General features: G+C 39.6%; 1 long non-coding RNA gene across 1 annotated transcript; it reads right to left on the bottom strand.

Moving 5' to 3' along the window:
- Window positions 1–452: 452 nt before the first annotated feature.
- LOC140637625 (uncharacterized) lies at window positions 453–1,626 on the bottom strand. The gene is made up of 3 exons (XR_012034692.1): window positions 1,376–1,626; window positions 1,120–1,220; window positions 453–648 (listed from the first exon to the last, which is right to left on the bottom strand). It is a non-coding gene; the product is annotated as an uncharacterized lncRNA (long non-coding RNA).
- Window positions 1,627–21,285: the final 19,659 nt, after the last annotated feature.

Below are 21,285 nucleotides of genomic sequence, written 5' to 3' on the forward strand. Positions count from 1 at the left end.
AAGCAAAGAAGAGAAAGGAAGTGAAACAAGTACAACACACTGTGTGAGCAAAAGTACGAACCAAGGACTGCTGATGTGCAAAGTTTGTTGAAAGTGCAAAGGACAGAAGCCAGGACAGGGTTAATGTCAGCCCCTGAGTTGACTGTTCCCTGGCCACCCTCCTGTTTCCTTGTTGCAATGGCTCTGGGGAAGAGAAGTCAACAGACTCTTGCCTAAGTTGCTATTCATTTCCTGAAATTCATAGTCAGGAGAGAAAACTGCATCTCCTCCTCTTGTACTTAGAAAAATGGATGTGTTGGGATAATTATGATTCATCCTTTGATCTGTCTCTGTATCTGCAAAGCATAAATAGTGTCAGCTGGTGAGGTCTGATTGCTCCGATACTTCAGGTTTATATTTTAAATAACACAAGACTTGGTTGTTACACCAGTAAATAATTTACTCTAGTCTGAAATACAAGCTCCAGGCAAGAAACATGAGATCAAACATGGGGAACTGCAGTGCTCTAGCAAATACACTGCTACCCTGTGAAGAGATCTTCTAAATTCACTGCTGGAGGAAGGAGGGAAGATGACAACAGGTGGTGAATCAGCCACGGTCCTTCGGGCTACTGCTCAAATAAAATGATTTTGCTGACATCAAAGGAGGCTGGAGAGATTAATATCAATCATGAGCATGGAGAGGGGAATGTGACAGTGAAGAGAACACCTCCAGATTCCAACACCAAAACATTTCTTTGCCCACTGCAAACCCTCAGCCTTGCCCAAGCTGAGCAGCAATGCCCATTTCTTAAGTCTCCTTTGAAAAAGCATTCTATGCCGCAGGGTGCCGGAGAGTGGAAAGGAATGCATGGTCTGATTTCTTTGACTTCATATATTTGGGGCAGAAATAAAAATTAACAAACGGAGAGTTTATTATGGCATGGGAGATTAGGATTTGAAATGCAGATGCAGTGTGATCACAGTTAAGTTCAAGTGAAAAGCAACATTTCTGGAAGGAAAAAATGCATTAACATGTTATCGGTGTTGGCTACTGGGGGATGGGAGGATAGCTGTATGCAGCACTCCTTGTTACTATCAAAGGGAGATCCTGGTAGGAATGTAGGAACCACTGTATTACCTCAAGATGACCTTTCAGATTGGATCCGGACAGTAATGGTAATGCCTCTGTGATGGGCATGGCCTCCCTTGAAGAAAAAAATCTTCCTTCTGCCAGCAAATCTTTGGTAAATGGAAAGGATCTTTTTTTTAATGGGAAGGATTTCAGTTGGCTTTTACTACTCTCTGCTTGATTGGTAATGACCATGTAGGACAGTGAGATGAAAAAGATTCTAAAATCAGTGGAATAAAAAGCCTGATTAGTTAGTAATGTCTACCTGAGTGCAGGACAGGAAGTGGCGGCATGAGTGCTATATTTGCTGTCTGGGCTTGAAGTCAGCCATCTGAGTTCAAATCTTGGCTTTGAGCATGGGCTTTTGAACCTTATAAATTCATCCTAATTTTCTTGGATCTCTTACAAACTCATGGGAATCAGATGAGATAATCTATGAGGATGTAACTGGCATAGATAAATGTTCAATAACCTCGCCTCTCCCCACCACACCTATCCTCTCTCTTTTCCTTTCATCCTGCAGGACACAGAGATCGTAAGAGAACATTATTCTATTTTTCAGAATGTTCTCAGATTCAGCATGATTCTAAGGGCTTCCACCAGCCAATGGAAGTCCTCAGGTTAGAGAAGGATTGGAACGTTCTTCACCTTATGCCTGGCTTATGTCAGACTACTGAGGGTTCTGAATTCCAGTTATCAATAGCAGCTGTAACACCTGTTTTCAGTGCTGTTCTCTGCACAGTTATAGGGAAACACAATGCAGTTGACAGGTCTAGAAGACAAGGTGTTTTGGGGCCAAATAGTGTTAGAAAGTTCTGTCACAGTGAGGGAAACAGAAAGATACCTCAGTTCACTGGGCATATACTGAGCTAAGCAGATTATAGGCAGAATTTTTGGAATTCCTCCTCTGAGGCTGGAGGCCTGGAACTTTAATAGCTGCATATTCCTGGAGGTAAAGAATTTCTTGATTGGGCTGAGAAATGCAATTCCCATTCATTGGGCTTCGACTGGAGAAGGGTATCCAATTTTGGATTCTCTGTGGCTCTCATTTTCCTCTTTAGAGTCTGTGTATCCAGTCTCTCAAGAAGTGGGTATTTTTAGATCCTGGTCTGGAGAACCATAAGTCAGCAAAAGTCCAATAATTAGTACTGGGAAGAACTGGTCCATTAATGTTGCCATTTCCATTTTAATAGAATTTTGGGGGGAAGGCTGTCAGCACAGTAGGTGGGAAAAGTGTGTATGTTTTGGATTCCATCTGATTTAAGGGTTTAAACCCCTCATTTACCAACTTACTTATACCTTCTAAGCTGAAGGTCTTCATATATTAAATAATACTAAAAGTGCTTACACATTTCAGGATTCTTGTAAGATCTCAAGTTTACCACTCACTACTTTCTGTAGCAGATGGTATTCTTTCCCAATTCTGACTTTAGCTACAGAGAATGGTCATTGCCCATTCCTATATCTACTCCCCACCATGTCTCTCCACTTTTCTGTCTCAAGTCTTTTTTTCAAAATGGTGGCAGATCACTCAGGACACACATAGGCAGAGCCTAGAAACACAGGGGCGTTAATGGCAACTCTCAGCCAATGGAAGATGGGAGTCAGCGGATAATGCCCCCAAGAGGGGACATTCTGAGGTGTATCCCCCAGTTTCTCAGAGGACCCCCAGCAAGATGCTTTCTGCTTGTCCATAGTGATTATCAGCTCAATAACACCCCATTTATCAACTTTCCTTCCTTTCTCATCTCATTTGACCTACTCTCTCTTCCTACTTTTGGAGCTAAACTGTCACATAAACACCCAGTTACCTACGCCCAAGTCCTTGTCTCCTCAGGTTTTGTTTGGGGAGATTCACACTAACATCATAGCTATGTTAAGTATTCCTTTTGTCTAACACTCTCTGTTCCTCTTTCATTTCCCATACTCATGGATGATTCCATTTCTCCCTTAAAGATTGAGAAAATACACCATCTTCTTTTCTTTTATATCTCTTTGCCCATGTTATTACTTTCATTCTTAGGATCTCTCTCTCTCTCTCTCTCTCCTGCTAACACTTTTATGTTGCCTTGAAAAAGTCTGATTCTGAGACACCTGGTTGGCTTAGTGATTGAGCATCTGTCTTTGCCTCAAGTTCTGATCCTAGGTTCAAGTCTTGCTTCGGGCCCCCTGTGGGGAGTTCAATGTCTCTGTTTCTCTCTCTGTGTTTCTCATGAATAAACAAATAAATAATCTTAAAAGAAAGGAAAAGAAAAAATCCGATTCTCTGACCGGTTCATCCATTTCAGTTCATGACACCACCATCCTCTCAGTTGCTTAACCCAGAAACCTTGGAGTCATACTCTTCTCATCCTCTAATCAACTACCAAATCCTAAATGTTTCTCAATTTTATCTACTTCTCTCTATATTAATAATAGCTAACCTTTTTTTTGAGTATTTGTTATATGCTAAGCATTTGTTTAAAAAAGAGATTAATTTGAGAGACAGCAAATGGGGGCAGGGGCAGAGGAAGAGAACCCTGAAGCAGACTCCCTGCTCAAGGCAGAGCAGAGCTGGAAGACATGGGGCCCCATCTCACGACCCATGAGATCCTGACCTGAGCCAAAACCAAGAGTCAGATGCCCAACCCACTGAGCCACCCAGATGCCCTTATGCTAATAAGCATCTTATGAGTTCTTTGTGCTTTATCCCATTTATATCCCTATAGAGACAATGCTGTTTTTACTCCCATTAACAGATGACAAAGTCTAGGCACAGGGTGGTCAAGGAACTGGCCCATGGTTGTATGAGTAAGTAGGGATCAGGAGTGTTGATCCGATTCTTAATTACAGAGCTCATGTTCTTAACCACTCTGCTTTTCCACCTGTACATCTCTGCAGGCATCATGCCTCCCACGTAGTTCCTCCCCACTCTATCACCTCCCTGTGCTCCCTCTCACACGGCTTCTTCCCTCTGCCTTCACTCATGCTGATGTCTCCTCTGTTTCATAGGCTGTCTCACACAAATGACTTACTGAATGAAAGTCTTTATTCAGCTGGTTATTCCCCCTGTACATATTGTTTGCATTTACACGTAATTATTCGCTGTTTGCCATAACTGAATAGAGGTAACGAATTTCAAGCTTTGGAGTCAGAAAGGCGTAAGGTCAAGTCCCATTGCCATCACTTAATAATCATGTAACCTGGGGTAACTCACTGATCATGTCCTAGCGTTATTTTCCTCATCTGTAATGTATGGATTAAAAATAGCTCCTATTTTGGTTCATTGAGAGAAGTGAATAAGATCATTTATATATGAAAATCACTTTTCAACATTTCTGCTATATAATGAATGTTTGTTACTCTGTAGTACTAGCAGCAGCAATGGCAGCACTATTAGTAATGGTATTAATATTAGTACTACTAGTAGTAGTAGTAATAGTAAATAATAGTAGAAGTAGCAGCAGTACTAAATCTGAATATCAGGAATATCTCTCAACCACGTGAAATCTGTAGAAGATAGACATAAATCTCAATTCCACGGCCAGGGGAAGTTCAATTCCATGGCTTTCCTCAAGATTTCCATTAATTGTCCCCCTGCCTCCACCACCATCACTTACAGTCTACCCTCCACAGAGCAGCCATAAAAAGCCTTTACAAATTCAAATCAGATTAAAAAACAAACCAAAATCAAATCAGATCATGTTACTTATCCGCTCCAAACCCTCCAATGGTTCCCCATCCCACACCTCACCCCATCCACAATGAAATCCAGATTTCTTGTCATTCAACAGCCCATGTGATCTGCCCCCACTCTCTGGCCAACCCCCTCTCCTTCCATTCTTCCCTGCACTCACTCTGCTCCAGATCTGCTGCTTGCTGCTCTCAGTTGGGCCAATCATTCTCTATCTCAAGGTTTTTGTCACTGGTTCCCTCTGCCCCAAGCTCTCTTACCTGATACAACCTATGACTCACCCTCTTATTTCATTCAGGTCTCTGCTCCAACACTTCCTCCTCAAAGAGGCTTTCCCTGACCACTATGTACCATCACCACACCTCTTCTCCTTAATTTACCTTCTTAGTACTTAGTGCCCCAGTTACATTAAATGTCTTCCTCCCACCCATGCATGAACTCCATGGGATTAAGGACTTTTTCATTGAGTTCACTGCAATATACCTAGTTCTGTAAGTCCAGCATGTAGTCACACTCAGTGAGTATTTCTTGATGAAGTAGCATCCTGATTAGACAGAATCACTTCATGTCACATCAACCTGTGGTTGTTCTATGAATCATGGCTGCAGTCCTCCTTGTGCTGACCCAGACAAAAAACTCAGCCTCTTGCTTTATTTCCCCAAAATGAACATTAACAAAAGCACCTGTGTTTTGTTAGGGATTTGTGAGCAGTTTATTCTATTGAAAATTACAGGGTACACAGGGCAGACAATAGTAAAGTTCCCAAAGTAATAAAAAAAACAAAAACAAAAAAAAACCTCTTCAACTATTACTGAAATTTAGTCATCTTGGAACTAGAGAATTTTTATGGGCCACTTCATCCATCTTGTGCCTGAGCCTCACCCCACCTCACTGATGGCAGGTTCCTCTCTTTCTCAGTCTCTCACACTTCACTTTCCCTGTTCTATTTCCCTTTCTTCTGTGTTCCTTCTCTCTCTAAGTCAAGAGCAAAGCCACCTTTCTTTCATCTCACACAGAGCCTTGTAGCCTTTTTTTCATTGCCACAATGTTTTTCCCGAAGCCCAGGCACTCTGAGCTTTACTTAAAGCTGCAAGTGGCTTCTCAAGGGATTTCTCTCAACAAAAACAGTCCCAATATATAAAAGGAATTCCGATGCCAACTAATAATATAATTAAGGTTTTCACATCTGCTGCATTAGTGTTTGCATAAGATTGTTATCCCTTTGGGAAGAAGAGCTATGTTGTATTGAACTCAGAAAACATTTAGAAAACACTCAAGCATGTGACCAACTCTCTGTAGGAAGTGGGTACACAGAGATAAAAAGATGTGGATTCGGTGGTCTAAGATCCCACTGTCTAAGAGGAGAATAAGGCATAAGAAAACAACGATTTCAATGTCAAATAATAAGCCCAACATTGAAATATGTATAAGATCCAACAAAATACAGGGACAATATCATAATTGGGAGTTGCTCGTTAATGACCTCCACTCTAGATTATAATTTCCTGGAGGAAAAGAGTTTCCTTGAAGGGCAAAGTCTCCTTAGGGGAGAGTGATGCTGAGGAATATGGCATTGGAAGAGCATTTTGAAGAATGAAACAGAGAAATGGAGGAGAGTATTCTGGGCAGATGAAAAAGCATATACAAAGATGAGAAGATGCAGATCAGCTTTGAATTTGGGGAACTATAAGTGATTTAGTAGAGCTGGGACATAAAGCAGGATTGAGGGATCATGGAGGATAGAGGTCCAGAGGCAAGTGGGACCGGGCTTTATTGTCATCTCTGCACTGAATCTAGCACAGTGCTGCTTCAGAATAAGCATGCATTGCATTGGTGGTATTAAACTTTTGGGTACATGGTTCCATAAGATGCATGGCAGATGTGTGCATTCTCAAGTCTCAGAATAGGCTGACTCAGAACTTCTAGAGCAGAAACGCTCAAAGGATAGTCCACAGACCAGCAACGTCATCATCATCTGGGATCCTGTTAGAAATGCACATTTTCTGGCCCTCCAGACCTTCTGGATCAGAAACTCAGGGTGCAGGACCTAGCAATTTGTATTTTAACAAACATTCCACATGAGTTCTGATGTATGTTCAAGTTTGAGGACCTCCTCATCTAGGCGTGGGGCTAAAAATCTATACAAAAAAAAAACAAAACCCAAATGCACACATATCTTTGATGATCTGCCCAGTTTGAGAAACTCCACTCTAGACACGTGCCTTATCTTTACTACTGTTGGCTTAGCACCACACTGATAGATTTACTCTGCCTTTTAGAACTAGCTTGGATTTTCTTTGAAAGATCCGTGCCCACTAGGTCCTTAACAAAGATATGAAACAGACTAGAATCTGGGGAGGGAGGACAGGTTAGTTCTTTGATGTTCACATGCTCCAAGGAAAAGCGCTTGTCTCTTTGCTGAAGACATTGAATCACATAAAGACAAGAGATGCCTTGAGAAAATAAAGAGAAGCAAATTTAGAACAAGCAACAAGAGATATTTCCTCATTCAGCATTCACTCAACTTGCAGAATTTGGGTGATTTATGTCTTTAATGAATATGCAAGATGATTCTTTTCACCCAAATATAATTAACACCATTCAGCATTTTTATTCAACAGACAATATACCATATAGACAATATTAAACAGACAATACCCAATTATAATGAACACCAGGGAATATTTTTATTAAATAGACAATGTAATGATAAGAGGCTCCTGAAAGATTATTTCATATTTCATTTATGCTCTGATCAATCTCTGGAAGAGGCTTGATTCTCTATGTATAAGGAATTGTGCTCTCTGAATGGGTTCCTCCCTGGACATTAGCTACTTTTTGAATAATGCATGCATCAGTTACAATGAAAGCATCTGAATCTGGTTAATTTCTTTGGTGGAGCACCCTGCTCATTTGTTGGCAATATCAGGATTAGGGGTTTAGTACTTGTGTAGTAAGAATGAAGAAATAAATGGTTTAGTGTAAAACAACAATGAAGGGGAATGTTTACCATCCACAGAAATGGATGGTAACACACAAGGACTTGGGACTTCATAACTATGTGCCAAAAAGACCGAAGATGATGATGAGGGTGATGATAAAGATGGTAATGAGTCAAGAATGACCCCTAGGTTTGAGTCTGTTTGTGGGACCTCATGCCTGTAGATTTGAACCTCTGAAAAAAAATTGAGGGCAACCGTGAAATGACATCATAACCACAAGAAATTTTTTCCAAGGAAAGTTTTATCACATAGAAAACAAATGCTCCACTGAAGTCTTCTAAATTGCCTTAAATTGAAATGCACAGAGCCCCTACTTTGGTGTTATCATTACATGGTGTAATATTGGTAATTTTGTCTGGCAGTGGGCCTAGAAAATTATGGATCATTCAAGGGCTATGTGAAAAATGTGTGAACAAAACTGCCATCAGTTACTCACCTATTGACAAAATAACCAGTAACTTGTTTAAGTGGTTCATGTCATTTGAAAAGATCTTGTACATTATTCAACAGGAGTGCTTTAATGTAACATCGAGTCTGGTCCACTCACTTTCCTCTAGTGCCTGCTAGAGACAGAGTCAACATGCACAAAGAGAGGACACATCTATCTAAGGACAGTGGAGCTACGTTTTTGTGTGTAGTATAAATATTTAGGTAAATCCATTAGAAGCTTTATTGCACCTATAAATCACCTAACAATCTTGTTAAAATACAGATTCTGATTCAGTAGGTTCTGAGGGTGCTAGGATTCTGTATTTGTAACAAGCTCCTAGGTGCTGCCAATGTTGCTGGTCCTCAGACCACACTTTGAGTAGCAAGGATCTAGGTTGTGAAAATCTGAGTTAACATATGTAAACCATTCCTCTCCTCTCTCAAAGATCTTAAGCTCTTTTTTAGTGAAATTTTATTATTTATTTATTTATTTATTTATTTATTTATTTATTTATTTATCAGAGAGAGTACAAGCAAAGGGGACAGCAGAGGGAGAGGGAGAAGCAGTCTCCCTGCTGAGTAGAAAGCCCAATGCTGGACATCATCCCAGGACCTTGAGATTATGACCTGTGCCAAAGGCAGACACTTAACTGAGCCACCCATGCACCCCTCTCAAAGATCTTAATAACCTCAAAAATCATCTGTCAAAGCAGTACAACAAGGAGTTCCAATCACCAAAATTTAAAATCAAAGAATTAAACTACCAGGGTGAACATCTAAATAAATGTCCAATGGTAAGTGACAACAACCACTCAGAGATCACACTTTTTGCAACCACTATGTGTTGAGTGCTTATTGGATGCCAGGCACCATGTAGAATTTACTCTGTGGTATCCAGTCATGCTGAGGTCTGAATTCAAGCAAACTGGATACATAAAACAGATAAAGGAAGATGCCACCTGTGGGTACCATTTATTAAGCTCTTATGCTGTGCAAGGCACTTTACAGTCTCCCATTTAATCCTCAGTAATAAGAGAAAAATATTATTCCTGTCCCCATTTTCCATAACAAGAAGCCATGATACAGAGAAATTAAGCCATTTGTTCAAATTCTCACTGTTTTTAAGTGGGTAATAGAGAATTTGAACCTTGGGTCTGTTGATTCATTATTCAGCTCCTATCGGATTTTACGTAATTTATAATGGTAATGTGGCTCCCAATCCTAAAATAAGATGAACAGCTAGCAGAATGGGCTGAGAAAATGGAGATTCCTCCCAAAAGCAGTGTACACACACACACACACACACACACTGACCTGCTAATGAGCCCTTATTTATCCCTGGGAAACTCACAATCTTCCAGACCATTAGCCCCCTAGTTACAATCCAAACCCATATTGTCAAGGCAGCAATCATCTACAATTCAGAAAAGCCTTCTCCGAAAAACCCACAGACTGGCAATTCCCTACTGTGTTTCAAGTGATTAATCAATCAAGTCAATCAACATGTTCTTAAAACTAGGCTGAGATCACCTGCAAAGGCATTCCTAATCAGTCAGATCTGAGCAGTGGGCACTAGTAGATGGAATCATGGGAATGATTTTGCAACCACTTTTCCAGCCCTGGGGGAGCCAGAGGTAGTTTCTGACAGAGTGAGGTGGGAAGAGGGAATTTTAGTAGTGTAAGTAGGTTCTTTCTTGTAACTGTAATTCAAGAAGTTACAGGAGACCAGCCTCACTCTATAGTAGTTGCACCACTGTATATGGAAACATGCTAATTGGAGGGAACATGAGTTTTAGCTCTCAGGAGAAATTAATGGGAACTTGGAACCTGACTGGATTGTACAGGTTTTAAAGCTTGATGGGAGAGGGGAGGAGGTGTAGATGACGAGAGAGAATGTGTGGAATGCAGTGTGGGCTTGTTTTAACAGTGAGAGAACACTTTTAAAAGACACACACAGCTGGTGGGATAATGATGAGTTGTATTGATCAGAAGTGAATCCTCTCATGTTGGAGGATGGGAAGATATTAATAATAAATATATAAAATGCATTTGATTGGAGCAACAGCCTCCAAAGTAAGATGTGCAAAAAATCCCACTGAGATATGGGAAGAGATGTTAGAACTGAACTTCTAACAATGTTTCTTTTTACTTAAAATTAAGAAAGAAATTAAGCTTTAGGAATTTTTAACACATGATTGCAGTGTGATAAGCATGCAATGTGTTAATGAACACACACACATTTGGGTATGTAATTACACATTTTCCCTGAGAGAGAGGAAACTCTTTCACCAGCAGGATCATTTATACATGAATAGATGTGTTTAGACATATTCTAAATGTTATGTTGGTAGAATGAAAATAGACTAGAATGGATAAATAAAGTGTTAAAGATTAACATAATGGAACATTAGACAGCTGTTAAGATGAATAAACTGAATTTAGATAAATCTCGAATGAAATGCCAAATGAAAAAAAGTAAGTTGCAGGATAGTGTTCAGTGTAATTTCATTCATGTGTAGTTTTCAAAACATACAAAACAATATCCTAAGTTGTTTATAAGTGCTTGCTTATATAGAAAGGCTCAATCATGACTATCATGACTAAGAGCAGTGCTCACAGTGGTGGGAACACCTGAGAGAAAACAAGGGGCCCCAGATTAGGGAAGGAAAGTCAGAACAAAGTGTCCAATGCATTAGCTCTGGGAGATAGTAGCAGCTGCTTGCTGGTTTATTAAATTACCAAACTCTTCGATTGTTCAAAATAACTCCTAGTAATCCAAGATGTGAAATGTGCTAACCTGGGGGGTTGAGAAGAATGTATCCTGGACAGTGAGATTATAAATCACAGTGTGGGGAGGCTTCAGAGACTTTACTTTCTTGTGACCTCGAGTGTGAGATAGCCTGAAAACAGGGTGTTCAGCCAAGCGAAGCAGAGGGTGCAGCCAAGAGTAAACTATGCTGCTGCCACTTCTGAGCTGACCCTGCATGGGGCTCTCTCTTCATGCTGATTGCATCATAATTAGCAGAGCCACATGCAAATGGAAATTAAATGATGTGAAGCAATGTGCCATGTGATCCTGTGAGCCCCATCTTGGAGGATTTGGGGTGAACTGGAGAGGGACATGGGAAGACAAAAGCTGAGCTCATAGGGGCCAGGTAGGCCGGTGGTTCTCAGCCCCAGCTACATAGGAGCAACACTGAAGCAGCTTGACCGTGCCTGACTACTCCCCAGACCAATGGGGTCAGCATCTCAGGGAATGGAAACCTGGATGAACATTTGATTGAAAGTCCCCTAGTTGATTCCAATGTGCAGCCTAGGCTGAGAACCTTGGGCTATATAATGTGTGCTCTGGGGCTCCACAACCATGGATTTTGTCTTCTTTTATTCCTAGGCTGGTAATAACCAATGCAACTTGTGTTTGCAAATACACATTGCTTTGCTTGCCCTGCTGGTTGCCTTTTCCACTCAGATGTGGACCCCAGTGGGAAGTGGAGGGTAGAGTCAACTGCCTTTAAAGGATTCTGAGTCCATATGTTATGGGGGCCCTGTCTTCAAAGTAAGGAAACAAAGTTTCTGTAACACAAAATACCTTGGCTGCTAAAATACACAGCTAATTAATAGTAGATCCAAGATTCACATGTTGATTTGCTGACACCATCTTGAAAACAAAATAGAAGGAAGCTCTATTAATAAGAGTTTATTTCTCAGAAGCGATCCTGGTAACCTGAACTGACTTGAGAAGGTGCTACTGAATTGACCTTCTTTTAAGCACAAAATAATTTATAATTGCCCTAATTTTATGGACATGAGAACTTCTCAAACATGAAATTTCACAAAAACATCTCATTTGGTTAACTATTTTAACTATTCCCACTATTATCGTTTTTAACCTGAAGTTGTCTTATTTTTGAGGGAGAATTTGCCTAGCAATGAAAAGCTCTAATCTACCCTCTGAATGGTCATGTATTAACATTACTGGAAGCCAAATTAATAAGGGACTGAAGGGCTCTTTACTCTGAGAGGCTTGGAATGGAGTGGGGTCAATAATAAAAATCAAACAATAATAATAGCAAACACTTATTAGTACTTGCTGAGCACACTTCTAGGTCTCTAAGTGAGATGGTTGCCAGATTTAGCAAATAAAAATACAGGACACAGGACACCTAGGTGGCTCAGTAGCTGAGCATCTGCCTTCAGCTCAAGGTGTGATCCTGGGATCCTGGGATCCTGGGATCAAGTCCCACAATGAGATCCCCACAGGGAGCCTGCTTCTCCCTCTGCCTATGTCTCTGCCTCTCTCTGTGTATCTCTCATGAACAAAGAAATAAAATCTTTAAAAAAAAAATACAGAACACCTCGTTAAACTTGAATTCCAGGTAACCAACAAAGTTCTCTATATTTCTTTGTTGATCTATCAACTCATGAACTTAATTAACTCCATTTAATCCTTATGGCCCTATGAGGTAGGTTCTATTATAATTCCCATTACACAGATGAGAAAATGGGAGCAGGAATATTACATGATTTGTGCCCAAAGTGACAGAACTAGTATGTGGCAGACTTGGGATTTGAACAAAGAAGTCAGCTCCAGAGTCTCCTAATTTAACCACAAGGATATGCTGCCTCACATTCAACAAATATTCAGTTGGTAAACATTTATTCTGTGTCTTCTGTGGTCAAGCTCTGTCTCTAGGGGAAGGAACTGAAGCCTGAGAGAGACAGACTTGGCAAAGTGATTTTCTTCTGTGGGCTACTGCTTCATTTTGTATACAATGGGGACTTGCAAATGCCTCTGCTCATCTCCAAAAATTTGGAGGTGTTTAGGGATGGATTTTTGAAATCTGGATTTTTTAATTTGTTAATTTTTAATTTTTTTTTTTTTAGAGAGGGAGAGAGCATGGTGGGAGAAGGGCAGAGAGTGTGGGAAAAAGAATCTTAAGCAGACTCCATGCTCAGTGCAGAGCCCAACACAGGGCTGGATCTCTCAACCCTGAGATCATGACCTGAGCCAAAATCAAGAGTCAGACACTCAACAGACTGAACCACCCAGATGCCCTGGAATCTGGATTATTATTATTTTTTTAAAGCAAGCTCTCTCATTGAAGTCAATGAGCCTAAAGTTCAAGACCCTCCTAATGAGATAATCTATGTACTTTATGATATTCAATCCTGGCTGCACATTAGAATTACCTAGGGGAGATGGGGACTCATTGGGAGTGGGATGAGCCCACTGAGTGATTACATTGTGGGACCCAAGGCTGGGACCACGGCTATAGCACTCCTCAGCTCTAATGTGATTCCGTGGCAAGTGAACATCCATGGTTGAAACACACCTCATGGGGTGAGGTTAGAGCATTGATGTTTCATCACAGTATTGGACCTACTCCTCACCTGACATCTGTACATTCATTTTTGCATCAGTGAATTATTTATTTATTTATTTAATAAATAAAATTTATTAAAATATTAAATAAATAAAATTTATATATATTTTACATATATATATCCTAAGAATAGGTTTGGTGCAGAGATGTATAGAATCAAAGGCTATATAATAGGGATAAAAGGTACAGTAGAGGGAATATAGTCAATGGTATTGCAATAGCATTGTGTGGTGATGGATGGTAGCTACACTTGTGGTGAACAGAGCATAACATACAGACTTGTCAAATCACTATATTGTCCACCGGAAACTAAGGTAACATTATGCATCAACTATACTTCAATTTTTATTTATTTAAAAGATTTATTTATTTATTCATGATAGACATAGAGACAGAGAGAGAGGCAGAGACACAGGCAGAGGGAGAAGCAGGCTCCATTCAGGGAGCCCAACACGGGACTTGATCCCGGGTCTCCAGGATCCCGCCCTGGGCTGAAGGCAGCGCTAAACCGCTGAGCCACCTGGGTTGCCCTGTACTTCAGTTTTTAAAGAAAGACTATATAAATGCCTAAGTGTGGTTTGCTACATTGCCACTGCTGAAGAGTTTGTCCTCAGAGAACAGAGCTGAGGGGTGGGCAGTGGGTATCATGGTCCTACCTTCTTTTTGTGGACTCCTGGGATTTTGCATCCCTCAGTCAGCTTTTGAAAGTCTCCAGGTGGGTAAGACACTCTAAGCTGGAGATGGCTTATGGAAACCTTAGAGTTCTTAAAGGCCAAAATATTTCAATGATTCAACAAATATCAGCTGAGTGCTGAGCACTGGGTTAGATCATGGCACAATAAGGGTAGTCGAGACAGACAAGATCCTATGGGGCTTTTATTCACTTTAAGGTAGAGTCAGGTGACATAGCTTCCTCCTAGCAAATATGGTGCAGGGACAGAATCTTTGGTGTAATTGCATCCCATTCTAAGGCAAAGGGGGTGTGGCATGTCTCAACATAATTCCTATTCTGATACCCCAGTATAAGCAGCACCATCTTAGTGGCAGGAATGAAGGTCATAGGGCTGATATTTGGAACAATGAAGCCTGCAGAAATTCTCTTCTCTTCAGCCATTTACCCCAGTTCTTAGCATTCACTAAGTGCCACTTGAAATGGTTAAGTTTTTCTGACTCTAAAGTTTGTCTGCCTACCACTCTGTACTTCTTCCATAGATTCATGGCTAATGACACCATGTTTGGTATCAGACCTTGATTTTAACATCGGACTCTGCGGCATGCTGGTAATGTGATCCTGGGAAGATTGCTGCAGACCTCTGAGCCTTGCTTTCCTTTTCTATAGGATAGGGAGTTTTGATAAGAAAACAGCTATTTTTGAGTTGCTTTTGGACATTTAAATGAGAACATGAACTTAGGATTCCTGCCACATGTTCCTACCTTGCTTTTCCTGAGGCATCTTTTAAGATAACCACTTAGAATTGAGCCCTCAAAAAGTTGGTGACCTCTGCCCCCAACCACCTCATAACTAATAGGTGCTTGCTACCCTGTTCTCTATCTCATGCTCACATGCATGACTTGGGATGGAGGATTGATCTTTGCCCAGCTCAGCATGGCCCTGGTCTAAGATCTCTAAATAATAAATCTTGTAACTTTAATTCCTTTGTGTGAGTGTTTTGCAGCTGTGCCTTCAAAACAATGGACTGGAGTTTTAATTCCCTAAAGTGGGAACTCAGATGCCTTAGTAGCTACCTTCCAATCCCATGTGTGTGCCTCCTCATTCAGCGGGTCATAATCTGTATATTTTTAACTTTGTGCACTAGCTCTTAGTTTTCCAACACAGGAGTATTGCCACATTTCCACATTTAAGGCACATATAGTTTTTATATTTTTAAAACATTTCTCAAATTTAGAATGTGACATACAATTGATTTAGACACTTAAAATGTTAATTTTCTCCTCCTTAGTTTCTGAACTGATGGTGCATTTAACAATTTATGGCAGTTTAGAAAATACAGCAATAAGATGTGAATAAGATAACTGATTATTTAAACTTTTTATTGGGTTTAACTCTTGGTTCGTTATGGAAAACATTCATTGGTTCCTTGACTCATCAAATATTTAGGGTGGGCTTGCTACCTTGCATTGTACTAGGTAGAGGGATAGGTAAATTACTGTTCTTGTGGAAACTTCAGTTTAATAACAGACATTTAGAAAATCATTATAAACGCAAGACATTTAGCCTCAGATTCAACTTCCAACAGCGGGACATTAGTGGAAGTGACATTGCAAAGACCTCCTAAAATCTGTTCTTCCATTTAAGCAACACTAATAAAAATTGTCAAAAATAAACTTTTTCAGAACCTTGGAAATTAACTAAAGCCTTGCAAAAATATCAGGAACATTTATTCAAGAAAAACAGTTAAATATTGTTAAGAACAGAGAATTTTGTGGCCTTTTAATTTGTTTTATTCAAACACCCATCCTCAGTTCCATGATAGTGTTGAAAACCAATAGCCTCCAACCATAAATGAAAACCAGCAGCCTAGAAGCCACTGTAAGGGAAGAATGAGTTGGAGCTCTCCTAAAGCACCATTCTCAGATAATTGTCATTACTGACTCACCTGACAATTCCCAGAAAACACACACTAACAAGGTTTGTATTTACTTGATCGGACTCAGAGCCTTCTCTGCTTGAACAACCTCTTCCCTGAAGGCATTTGTCAAAAACAATCAGCGACAATTGTTTAACATAGCAGCTGCCTGAGGCAGCAATAAAATTTGAGCAAACAGAAAGCTGACCAAAAAATTTAAAGGGAAAAGGTGAAAAATGAGGTTTCCATTGAGGATTCTGGAAATCTCTGACATGTTTCTGAGAATCTAAAAGGCTACACACATGCACAAGATTGGGCTGGGCACATACACAGGAAACAATTGAGAAGACCATGTGTTCTCACTGCTGGTTGACCTTGAGGCTTTGTACAAGTAAGAGGTGAAAGCTAAGGAAGAGGTGTAAACTGCCTGCCTGAGCACTGAAGGGGTTCCCCAACAGAGAGACCCTGGGCAAAAGCTGGATAATTTAGTGGTCCAAGAATTTAAGGAAATATCTATTCAACTATTAGCTGACCACTAAGCTAAGTAAGCAAAAAACCTCAGCATCCACATATAATAAGAAATACAGGTTTAAAAAAATATTTCAAGGAAGTCACTAAACAGCAGCAGCAGGAGCACCAGCCACATCAACAACAGCAAATAACAACAAACCCTGGTGACGGTAGTAGAATCAGAAAGATCTCAAGTCCATAATTTAGTCTTCTCATAACAAACTAGAAAAGAAGAGTAAACTAAACCCAAAGAAAATAGAAGGAAGAAAACAATAAAGATTAGAGAAGAAATTAATGAAATAGAATAAAGAAAAAAATGGAGAAAAGTCAATGAAACCAAACTTTGGTTCTTTGAAAATATTTAAAAAATTGAAAAACCCTTAGCTAGACTGGCCAAGAAAAAAAGAGAAGATTGAAATCACTAAAATCAAGAATGAAAGTGAGGCCACTACTACCAATCTCATAGAAATGAAAAGAACACTGGTGCTTGAGTGGCTCAGTTGGTTAAGTGTCTGACTCTTGATTTCAGCTCATGTCATGATATCAGGGTCCTGGGATCAAGCCCCACGTTGGGCTCCAAACTCAGCAGGTAGTTTGCTTGAGGATTCTCTCCCTCTCCCTCTGCCCTTTTCCCCATTCTCTCTCTAAAATAAATAAATATGAGAAAATATTATTAACAATTGTATGCTAACAAATTAGAAAATCTAGATGAAGTGGACACATGTTTAGAAAGACACAGATTACCAACATTGATTTTATTTTATTTTTTTTCAACATTGATTTTAAAAACAAACCCTGAATATCAAGTTAAAAAAACTTCACATAAAACAAATCCCAGATCCATAATGCTTTACTGACAAATTCTACTAAATGTTTAAAGAATATATAACAATAACCTTTCACAAAAAGCTTTAAAAATAGAAGAGGAGGAAATACTTCTCAACTCATTATATTAAACCAATATTAGACCCTGATACCAAAACCAGAAAAAGACATCACAAGAAAATAAAACTACAAGCCAATATCCCTTGTAAATATTGCAAAAAAATCTTGAATAGAATACTAATAATACATATCTAGCAAAATACATAAAGAATTATACACCATGACCAAGTAGGGCTTACTTCTGGAATATAAGATTGGTTGAATATATGAAAAATCAGCCAAATGTAATATGTCAGATTAATATAATTAAGGACAAAACCACATGATCATTTCAATAGATGCAGAAAAAGAATTTAAAAAACAAATCCAACTATTTTTCCTGATAAAAATAATCAATAAACTAGGACCAGAAAGGAACAATCTCATCTTGATAAAGATCCATCTATAAAAATTCTGCAGCTAACATCATGCTTAATGGTGAAGGATTGAAATCTTTCTTCTTAAGATCAGGAACAAGACAAGGATGTTCACTTTTGCCACTTTTATTTAACATTATCCTAGAATTTTTTAAAAGATTTTATTTATTCATGAGATACAGAGAGAGAGAGAGAGAGAGAGACAGGCAGAGACACAGGCAGAGGAAGAAGCAGGCTGCATGCAGGGAGCCTGATGTGGGAATCCATCCCGGGACTCCAGGATCACACCTTGGTCTGAAGACAGGCACTAAACCGCTGAGCCACCCAGGGATCCCCCCATGTCCTAGAGTTTCTAGGGCAATTAGGCAAGAAAATAAATAAAACATATTCATTTTGAAAAGAAAGAAGTAAAACTGGCATTCTGGCATCTATTTACAGATGACATAATCTTGTATACAGAAAATCCAAAGGAATAAAAAAAAGACTACTAAAACTAATAAATTATTTCAGCAAAATAACAGATCACAATATCAATATGAAAAAATCAGTTGTATTTCTATATACTAGCACTGAAGAATCCAAAACAAGTATCCAGGTGGATAGAAAACATCTAAATGAGACATTGCAGAGAAAAGAGAGGAGGTACAATCATTCTCAATGTCTCCTTGAACTTGTGCTCATAACCAGCTCACATCATTTTGATTCACAATCCATTTGCTAAAACAAGTCATATGGCCAAGCCTGATATCAATGAGTTTAAGTGTATACTCCTCCCTGAGGAAGGGGAGGTGAATATTCTGAGCAGTTATAAAACAGACCACAGGCAATATTTCAGATAGGCTGATGTCATAATAATATGGGATCTAGTCATAACAGAAGGGTGTATTGGGACAATCCTCTTTGCCCTCTCTTCTCTGTAAGTTTATGAGGCATCAAAATTAAGAACAAATGTTCTCTTTGAAATATAAATGAATGATTGGTATTTGGCAACACGATGTAAAAGAATTAGTGGGTGACCAGCCCCTGGCCAGCTCATCCTCCTACATAGCTGCTTGTTCTCATTTCTCAGCTTGCTCCATAAAAAAGGTCGGCCCATAGCTTTCTGAGCAACAGTGAATGTACACTGTCCATAGGCTACTAGTGTCATCCATACTAGTAGAATAGCTCTTCACTCCTTAACCATTCAAGGCACTGCCCAGGTCTTTGGGGCTCACTGTGTTCTGCACCAATGGTGCTCACTGAGTGGGGAGATGCTGTAACCCTTTCCTCTCTCCTGCCTCCTGAGGATGGACGTGGTGTTAAAAGCTTTCCTTCTGATTTATTTTCAGGTATCTATGTTCTTGATAGAAAGACCTCATCCTTTACAGAATAGAAAATATTCTCTCAGCTGTACTCTAGGAAACAGAAACTTAGTTTTTAATCAGCCTCTGATAAATTAACCTGCTTATTCACAGGCACAGTCCAGCTATTGACTTTCTGCAACTTTAACCTTTCTTTCTAGAAAACAACCTCTGGTTAAAGAGATAAGGACTGGGATGTTCTCAGATACCTTAGGGAGGGGGTTGGCTGGCCTGGGATTCCCCACCCAGTTTTGATATGTAGGCTTCTGAGAAGCGTGTAGTCCTAAGTGTGTTGACATCATCTTCACACTTTCTGAGGGTTCTGCCAGAGAATCAGTCAGGATCTAGGAGTGGGGGAAAGAGGTGTTTAAAAAAAGGCCTCCTTTTGAAAGGGCATGTCTCCTGCTCTTATAGCAACAAGGGACCATTTCTGGGAACTTCAGATAACTTAGGATCATCCAAGATGTTCAATCATGCTCATGATTAGAAAATGCTATTTTAAATAGCAATGAGATCCAACTATTTATCTATCAAATGGACAAAAATTAAAATGTTTATTAAAACCTGCTACAAGTGAGAGTGTAAGGAAAATAGGCACTCTCATTCACTGGTGTGGGTGTGTAAACCAGTGCAGCTTCTTTGAAGAACATTTTGGAAATACTTGCCCAAGTAAAGAGAAATGCTTTCCCTTTGGCTCAGTAAATGTATCTTAATCTGTGTGCATTAATTTGTGTGCAAAGACCTATTTACAGTTTTCCCTTTACTGCGTGGTTTGCAACAGCCCTGTGCTGTAAATAACCTAAATGTTTGTCAGTAACAGACTAATTAAATGAATTATGGAATATCTATTGAATAGAATACCATGCAGCTGTTTAAAACACTAAAATTTATCAGCATAAGCTGGTATGGAAAGACGTCCAACACATGTTGCTAGGTGTTAAAAACAAGTTAGAAATTCTTTTAGATGAGGGTTTCTCTATTTCTGTGCTACTGACATTTTGGGCCTACTGATTCTTTGTTGTGGGGGCAGTCCTATGCATTGTAGGTTGTTTAGCAGCATCCCTAGCCTCTACCCACTAGATGTCAGTAGCAATCCCCACCACTCCCAAGTTGTGACAATAAAAAAAGTCTCCAGACATTGCCACATGTCCTCCTGGGAATAGGGGGCGTGTGATGCAGAGAACCTATGCTCTTTGGGTGTTTGTATGTGTGTGGATCATTTCTATAATTACCATGTGTATCACTGGTGATAGCTACTTCTGTAGGGTGGGACTGCAACTGTAGGTAGGAGAAAGACCTAGGCTTCACTATAAAATATTTTTGTATTGTTTGAGGTTTACTGTGTATGTGCTACTTAAAAATTCAGAGTAAGAGTAAACTACATAATGATAACTCCATGACTGTTGAAGGAAGAAAAAGCATGTTTTAAAGATGCCATTTTGACCCAAAAAACTCAACACTTTTCTTTCGCATGCATTTGGAACATACACAGGACAAAGGGTTATGGGACAACAGCAAGACCATGGAATACACATTTTTGGAGATAGAAAAGATCTCTTGTCAATACTGTTGAGTTAAATAACACACACACACACATACACACACACAATTTCTACATAAAATTTCGGGTGGCTGCCAGTTAATAATACCTTTACTGAATGAAAAGGTAAATGGGGCCTCCACCATGATGATGAAGAGCTTTTTCTTTGGAATCAGACAAACATGAATCCAAATCTCAGTGCTGCCACATGGTTGCTATGTGACTTTGGGAAAATAAATGAACTTTTCTGAGTCTCAGTTTTCTCATATTTTTTCTGTATGGAGGAGAAAAAATACTCATTGTAAAATTGAAGACATTTGTCACATGACCCTCCCTGATTCTGCAAAGCCTACAGGACTGGGATAGATGATGTCTCAAGTCTCATATTACTGAGGACAGAACTTAAAC

This window comes from Canis lupus, chromosome 8 (genome assembly GCF_048164855.1).
Source record: "Canis lupus baileyi chromosome 8, mCanLup2.hap1, whole genome shotgun sequence".
Taxonomy (NCBI): Eukaryota; Metazoa; Chordata; class Mammalia; order Carnivora; family Canidae; genus Canis; species Canis lupus.